Below are 8,897 nucleotides of genomic sequence, written 5' to 3' on the forward strand. Positions count from 1 at the left end.
AATTCAAGATTCGAAGAACCTTGTATTCCCTCAACATCTTCTATTGTGGAAGAAGAGGAGATTGGGGAGAACGATGATTTGGGCATTGATGATGACTAGAATGATGATGAACAATGTTTTGTGATGATTGATGAACAATGTTTTGTAACTTTCTTTGAGACTTTCTTGCTTATGTCTTAGCAGTTATCACTTTTGAGATTGGTGATGAACAATGTTTTGTTTGAGACTTTCTTTATTATCATTTTTAATTTTTTTGAATATAATATTCGCCGTATCCGCGTATCCTAAAATTTTGAAAATGCCGTGTCCCCGTACCCGTACCCGTATCTATAGGATACCCGTACCCGTATCCGTGTGACATAGCTAGTATGTCATCAAAAAACACCAAGACATACTTGCATAGAAATGGGTAGACTATTTGTGTTCATTAAGGCCTGAAAAGTGGCAAGAGCGTTGGTAAGGCCAAAGGGCATTACCCTAAACTTATAGGACCCTCATGGGTCTGAAATGCTGTCTTAGGAGCATCTTTGGGATCCATCCTAATTTGATGATATCCTGCCCGCAGGTGCAGTTTAGTGAAGACTGCTGCGCCAAACAATTAATCTAAGAGTTCTTCGACAATGGGAATATGATACCTATTCTTTATAGTTATTGCATTCAACGCTCTGTTATCCACACAAAAGCGCTAAGAGCCATCCTTATTTTTCACCAAGAGGGCTGGGGAAGAATAAGGACTCTTGCTGGGTGGTATAACTCCTTCCGTCAGCATCTCTCCAACTAGTTTTTCAATCTCTTCCTTTAGCGAATAGCTATAGCGATAAGGTCCCAGCTTGACTGGGCCAGAATTTGGCTCAAGGGCTCTGATGGGCAGTAACCCCTTTGGGTTATGAAATACATCAGCAAATTCCAGCAACATTGGTCTGAGCCTTTCGAAGCACTTATCCTGATACTCCACGGTGGTCTCTCTTTCTGGCGCTGTTACTGACATTGACAAAAGGTGTACCCCTTCAGCACTTGCTCCTATCGCAGGTTTCTTCTCTGCATAGCAAGTATCCCATGCCGCATTCCTGCCACTTTCCTGCTGGTCAACAGTTCTTGTCATCCTCCTTCACCTTGAAACTTCATTATCATATTCTCAAAGTCCCATTCCACCTTACCCAGCCATCTTAATCACTGGATTCCCTGCACCAAGTCTGCACCCCTCATTGCTAAGGGATATAGCTCTACCTGGATTCGATAACCTTGTATTTCTACCTCCTCTTTAGGACATCTTCCTTGGCAGGACAACAAGCTGCCATCACCCACTGCTACAAGAAATTCTGGTTGCTCAAGAATGTGACAGCCGTAGGCCTTGGCTGTTTCCTCACATACAAATTTATGTGTAGACTCTGTCTACAAGTATACTAACTTTTCGCCCTTTGATAAATGATATTTCTGGGGTTGCTTCTTTTTTTGGTTCTTCCTCTTCCCTCATCTCCTTCTTCCAATTCTTCCATGGCTGCACCTTCCTCTTCTTCTACTAAGTACATGTATAATTTCTTGCACACATGGATTGGTGACCACTTTTCCTCACATTGGAAACACAGTCCCCTCTTTCTTCTGTCTTGGATTTGATGTGGACTGAGACGCTTCACTAGTACCCCTTGATTGCCCTTTGTGTTTCTTCGCAGGAGGTGGTTCGCTCACCTCTTTAGCCGCAGTTGTCGTCTTCGCATACTGGGTTCTGCTGATCAGTGATCCCCCATTCTCGAGCTGTCCTTCCCGACGCTTGGATTTTTCTTCTGCCACGTTAGCAAGTTCAAAGCTTTCCAGTAGGGTTTGGGGACAAGTCGCCTGGACCTCAATCTTGATTTCCTCCTTCAGCCTTCCAATGAAGGCCCCTATCAGTGCTCCAATTGGCCAACCATGAACCATGTTGCTGATTTCATCAAATTCGGCCTAGTACGCGACCAAATCTCCCTTCTGGCGCATTTTAGCAAGTTTGATGTCGTAATCGAGGTAAGCAGAAGGACCAAACCGTGTATTCAACGCCTGTACAAAGAATCCCCAGTCTAGCCTGCCCTACTAAGTTACTAGCCACCGATACAATCTGATGGCTGCCCCTTCTAAATGGATCGCGCTATTCCAACTCTCTGCTCGACTGAAACATTCTAACAGCCGAAAAACTGTTCAGCCTTGAATACCCAACTCATCGGGCCGTCGCTAGAAAACTTTGGGAAGTCGACCTTCGATGGTTTATTAGAGTAAGTTCCCTCTCCAGTTCCTCTCAGGTTTTCAGGAAGCGTACATGTATGTCCTCTGTCAAGCATCGTGGTTGGGTTGTGCAAGTTCCAATCGTCTTTCACAGAGGTGTCATGGCTGCTGTGCGCATACTCTGGTGCGTTCCTTGCCGACGTCAAATGGATTAGCTCTCTTAATAGCTTTGTTACCATCTGATTCTCCAACACCAACTTCTGCATCCTTTGGGTGACATCGGACAGCTTCTGGCCAATCCCCCTACATTTTCTTTCCATTGATTCTATCTGGCCAGACATCATCCTACGTCGTCCTCTGCTTGCTTATGCATTCCTTCGAGTGCTGCCATGGTCGCCGCCATGGCTCTGATACCAGTTTGGTAGCCTCTAGTTACCAAACGCCAAAAGCCAAAACTCACGCACGCTACTAGTCCCTCTCAACCTAGGGATAGTCCTCAAACAACTTCATTAACCGTTTGATGGGCCGGAAATCCACTGTTTACTGAGAAAAAAATTTCAAAAATTCAAAATTTTTCCATCCTACCAAACGCAGAAAAATATTTTCGACCGTTGACGTCGATTCCGGAAAAAAATTTCCAGCTGAGAAACGGAATTTTTTTTCCAGAAATTAATTTCTGCCCGTAGGGCACGCTCGCTCGGAGAGCGCCTCTTCCTTCTTGCTGCCGCGAGTGAGCCGCAGCCCCTGCCTCTTCTTTCTCGTCGTCTCACACGCAGAACAACAACGCGCCGCAGCCCATTCTCCATTCTCCTCTCCCTCTCCGCAGCAGAGCTCCACGCCTCCACCCGAGCAGTGCAGCCGCGACCCTCCCGTTCCTCTCTTTCTCGCAAGGTAGTGTGTGTATCTCTCTCTCCCTCATTCTCTCTCTTGTTCCCCCTCCAAGTAGGCCTCTCTTCCTCTCACTCTCACTTCTGTCGCCCTTTTCTACTGCGTGTGAATGACTTGGCCACATAGCGCGGCAGTCAGAGGCAGCAGCAAACGGGAGGGGAACTCTGTCTCGGGTGCCCCTGGAGAATATATGGCAGGCAGCTTATACTGCCGGCGTTGTGCTGCCAACTCCAATCACAACATGCCAATATTGGCATCGCTCGTTGAATCCTAAGAAGCTTATCGATGTTGGTTTTTCTCGACTCGGTGCAAGGATGACAATGAGCAGGACGATTAAGCTGTATAAGCTGCCTGACTCGACAGCGACGCCTGGTTTCAGGGCAATGGAGTTGAGGGATGTGCCAGCGGTTACTCGGCTTCTAAGGAATTATCTTTCCCAATTCATTGTTGCGCTGGATTTTGATGAAGATGATGTGCAGCATTGGCTTCTTCCAAAGGAGAATGTTATTGACAGTTTTGTGGTTGAGAGACCAGATTCTCGAGAGATAACAGACTTCTGTAGCTTCTACACCCTACCATCTTCGATTCTTGGGAATCAGAATTATTCAGTACTGAAGGCAGCATAATCGTACTACAATGTTGCGTTGCAGACCCCTCTGTTGCAGCTTATGAATGATGCACTTATTATTGCTAAGAAGGAGTACGATGTTTTTAATGCATTGGACATTATGCAGAACGAGACATTCTTGAAGGAACTGAAGTTCGGACCTGGTGATGGACAACTTCACTAGTATCTGTACAATTATCGGATAAGGCACACTCTGAAGCCTTCAGAACTTGGACTTGTGCTTTTGTAATTCATGGTAATGTTCTTACATCTCTTCATATATCAGGGACATGCATGAACATTTTGATCTGTTTTGGCTCAATTTTATGTGATCCAAATTTTGTTTCGAGGACTGTTTTTCCTGTCTGTGGTGGAGATAGAATGATTATGTCTTTCATCATTCATGTGTTTTGTGTAAAAGACCGTATATCACTGAGGAACACATTGAGTGTATCATTGGGCAATTGAATGATGCATCAGATATGTTTATCTGGTCCAGGAGCTGTTGTTTGTGTGTTACCGAATTGTTACTTTCCTATACAGTAAGTACATTTCTGCGGATGCTTCGATAAATGGAACCAAACAGAAGCACCTAATCCTGGCTGTTATGTGCCTGAAGAATTCTTAATTGTACAACTTGATGAATAGACATGTAGCGAGGTGGTTTTCTTGCCTTGTTTATGAACTTCTTTTTGCCATTTTTCTCATTCATAGACCATTATGGTAATGACAAGAAACCCATTCCCATTCAGCAGAACTCATTCTAAGGTTGGTGGCTGCCATTGTTGGCAAACTGCAGCTGTTGGGATGGCCTTGGAATGAACTTGCAGCACTTCCAGGTGACTTTTAGCTACATGAACAGTATTATATTCTCTTTTTATTTTGCATGAACTTTAGCTTTGTGCATTTAAGATTTTTGTGCACAATATAATGGTATAACGGAACTTTGTGCTTATTTTACAGCTGGTAATGCATTACAATGAAAAATCAAGTGGTGCATAAAAATGCTGGTTCTTTTGGAACAATGTTCTGCTTTTCAGTGGATATAGCTTGAGCATAGAAGGAAAAGATCGTGTGCTAGTGTAGTGAAAGCCTTTTCCATAATAAGTGGCCTTAACTCGAGAAGATCTTTAGCACCTTTGCACAAGAATAAACTCATATAGTGACATTTTGGTGGCTCTAGGAGTAGCTCCAAATGATATTGAGAGGGAAAAATCTTTATTTCCTTACTGTCCTAGCTCCTCAGGCTGAATAGGGAGGACAAAAAGTTAAGAATGTCCTACATGTGAATTTGGTTGTTCTAACAGGATATCTTCTACATCACGAGCCATTGATTTTTGATGAATTATTCAATATTTTTCACCACTTGTATGCTAAAAATCTGAAAATTTGCTCAATTTTAATCCTTATGGCTCTTATGAAAGAGTGCAGTATCCAGAAAAGTCCTATTTACTCAAGTGTGGAAAACAAAAGGCTCTTTGACACCCTTGCCTTCATGAAGACTGAAATCTGGGTCAATAGAAAATGTTGCAAATCATAATTTTCATGGAAAAGAAAACCAGTGGTAGCAATATTCGTTCAGAATTATTGACTATTTGAAAAAGTAAAATAAAATAAGATACAAGGATAATAGGTTTCTCCGCAATTGGTCTGCAATGTAAATTTTGCAATTTCATCAGTGGAAGCATGTCTATGTTGCAACCCAAGATAAACTGAGCAATAAAAGATTCTGGAGGATCAATCCTAAACTGTGCTCTTTTTAGGCTGTAAGCCTTGCATACAAACATCATTCTGAACTGTTGTCAAAGCACGTCAAACATGAAATAACAGAATGGTTATACACTAATAGCAACAGATGGTGAAATAAGAGAAAAAATCATTATGGTCTTGGTATCAACTGTAGTCATTGGTGAAGCAAAGCCTGTAAAATAACAGAATGGTTATACACTAATAGCAACAGATGGTGAAATAAGAGAAAAAATCATTATGGTCTTGGTATCAACTGTAGTCATTGGTGAAGCAAAGCCTGTAAACGGATCCTTCTCTACTTGATAACATCAGCTTTTTGGCAGAGAATCTTGATAAGGTTCCAAGTGAAACACTCTTAGCAAATTGGGTAGAACTGCAGGTATGACAAAAGACTGCTAGAAGTGCTACTGCAGGTATGACAAAAGACTGCTAGAAGTGCTAATAAATTGAGAAGGCTGTTTGAGCTGCCTTCTCCGGTTGATCTCATCTCATGAGCTAGTCATGGCGCCAGACGATTTTCTCAAGAACATTTGTTCTTAAAGTAGCATAGCATAGAGTGCCAACAAGTATAGTGTGAAATATGTGCATGTAATAGAGAATACAGTACACATAGTTTATGTACGTATAATATAATGTGTTTGTGTGTGTTTATATGTATGTGGAGAATTCTATGGTGCTGTGTCCAAAAATTAATAAAATCACCATGAATCATTGCTACTTGAACTGTTGCTTATCATAATCTGCTGCTAATGCTCATGTGACGGCTGTTTTTAGTGACCTATTTTTAATTTTTAGCCATCCGGCACACAACATCATACTCCTTATGTGTGTATAATCTAAAAAGTAATATGCTAGCTCCACATGCCAAGCCAAGCACCTCTATTTTCGGCTCAGCTTGTGCTTCTTGAACTGCTCATGATTCTAGTTCATTATGTTAGCCGGAAACAGATTTCTCAGCTAAGCCACCTGATCTTACGACCAGTTCATTTGTGTCAGAGTCTTGTTGAGGAACTGCTTCAGGAACATCGGTTTTGTAAAGTAGAATGTGGTTTGTTTGGTGTTGAGGAATATTTTATCACTGATGGGAATATGTATGTGGTTTGTTTGGTGTTGTAGACTTTGGTGTGGTTATTTATCTAATTTTTGTAAATCTGGACAAATGTTTCCTTATTATCAAACTAAGAATTAATTTTATGGAAATCTGGAAATATATTTCTGTACCATCAAACTCAGAAATATAGAATTGGAAAATATATTTCTGAGTCATCACACACACACCAAAATTGGAATCGGAAAGATTTTTCCCATTCCATTTTTTCATTTCCTATATTTCCAGAAATATATTTCCAGGCCATCAAACATAAGATTGGGGTTCACCAGCCCCACAGTATTTAAGGTGATCAAAGGAATTGGGTCTGGTAAGCAAGTATCCAGGCCCGTTCTTATTATAGACTTGACCTAATTACAAACAAGTTGCCCCCATATACTATCTGGGGCAAATCAGTTCGAAGAGGTACACAATGTCCAACAAAACATCGAGGATAGCTCAGTCCAGATGTATGAATATCAGTGGAAAGAGCCTTCCCTTTACTTCAGGAACAGGGTGTATGTTCCTCCTAAATCAAAACTGATTTCTTCACTCTTGGAAAAATTTCACGAGGCAAAGGAGCCTGGGCACCAAGGGGTTGAAGGAACCTGCCAAAGAATTAGGAGGACATTCTTCTGGCCAAGCATAAAGAGACGTGAGAAGTTACGTACAAGCGTGTGAAATCTGTCAAAAGTATAAATATGAGACATTGAAACCAGCGGGACTGCTACAGCCCCTACGCATTCCACATAGGATTTGGGAGGATACATCTATGGACTTTATAGAAGGGCTCTGAAAAAGTCCCAATTAGCCCTGGCCCACCCTTACTTAGCAAGGAGTTGCAAAAGTCTTTCAAGACCATGTTAGTATGCCGAAGTCCATTGTAAGCGATCGAGACCCACTGTTTTTTAACCAATTTTGGCAGCACTACTTTGCATTTGCAGGGCACCATTGAAGCTAAGCACTGCATACCATCCTCAAACGGATGGCCAAACGGAGGTCCTCAACCGAATTCTAGTGGCCTATTTGAGGTGCTAAACTGAACACCAACCACACAATTGGGTCGACCATCTATCATGGGCTGAATTCTCATACAACATTTCCCACCAGTCAGCCATTAAAACATCACCCTTTGAACTGGTCTACAGGCGACCACCATCTGACTTGAGAAGGTTCCACCCTCAGTCAGATCAGCTGGACGAGGTTGAGGTGCAGTTACTTAGCCATGACCAAGTGTTGGACACTATGAAGTCACGTTTGGCCACAACCCAGAATTGCATGAGCCAACAAGAGACATCGGGAGAAGGAATATATAGTGGGAGGTCTACCTGAAAACTCTCCATGCAGGGAAGGTTCCACGCAGAGCAGCAGGAGTCCATAAGTTTACTGCACGCTACACAGGACCTTATCAAGTGGTGCAGAAAGTAGGAAGAGTTGCCTATAAGCTTCGTCTACCAGATGGGTCATCTATACACCCAGTCTTCCATGTTTCGTGGCTGAAACCTCATTTCAGCAGGATCTCACCGACTACACAGTCCACTGCCCACATCTCTGCAAGAGGGAATCACTCCCTTTCGTGTACTGATACTATGAACAGTTAAGGTTACTGGGCAATTTCATAAGCCCCCTCTCTATTTTTTCATAGGGAAGCTACAAAATCGTGTTCATGCTATTGAATATACTATCACCTCACTTAAAGTGATGAAATCAAATATACACAACAACCACATGTAAATAAAAGACACAACAAAGCAAATCCTGACTGCAGGACAGTCATGAACAAATTGGTCCTGGAATGTTCTTTTTCAGTATATATCAGCATGGAAGGAAAGTATCATAAATTAAAAACAACTTGGCAGCACATAGCATATGGCCTGTTAAACACATGTAGACATAATCTGAAGAAGAGAAGAATACTGTGCCTTCATAAGGAGCATAAGCAATGGACACAGAATCACAAACCAAGAGAGAGAGAGAGAGAAAGATACATATAATATTTTCTTAGCAACAAGGTTTTGCATTCATGTTTTACATAAACTTCTGCAAAGGCCACATACTTTGCATTGCCTCTGTATCATATCCCTAAAAACTGATTTGAAAGATACCTTGTTTCTGCAGCTCATAAAAAAAAAAATCAAAGGAGCATGATGAAGACCAACAAGTTGACGAAAGACACAGAGTAGATAGTTACATACAGAATCAACCAGGATTTTTAAGAAAAATATCTCACAATAACATAAATATCTGCCAGCCAACTGTCTGAAAGTATGCTGATTAGATTTTCTGCTATCAACCTTTAAACAGTTTTAACATAAATTTCCAATTTCCTTTACTCACTAACGAATAGGTTTTCACAAGATAATTTGTTGCTGC

General features: G+C 41.8%; 1 pseudogene; it reads left to right on the forward strand.

The window, feature by feature from the left end:
* The first annotated feature begins 2,287 nt into the window (after positions 1-2,287).
* LOC116250330 (glycylpeptide N-tetradecanoyltransferase 1-like) lies at positions 2,288-4,216 on the forward strand (annotated as a pseudogene).
* Positions 4,217-8,897: the final 4,681 nt, after the last annotated feature.

The sequence above is a fragment of the Nymphaea colorata genome, chromosome 3, assembly GCF_008831285.2.
Source record: "Nymphaea colorata isolate Beijing-Zhang1983 chromosome 3, ASM883128v2, whole genome shotgun sequence".
Lineage (NCBI taxonomy): Eukaryota > Viridiplantae > Streptophyta > Magnoliopsida > Nymphaeales > Nymphaeaceae > Nymphaea > Nymphaea colorata.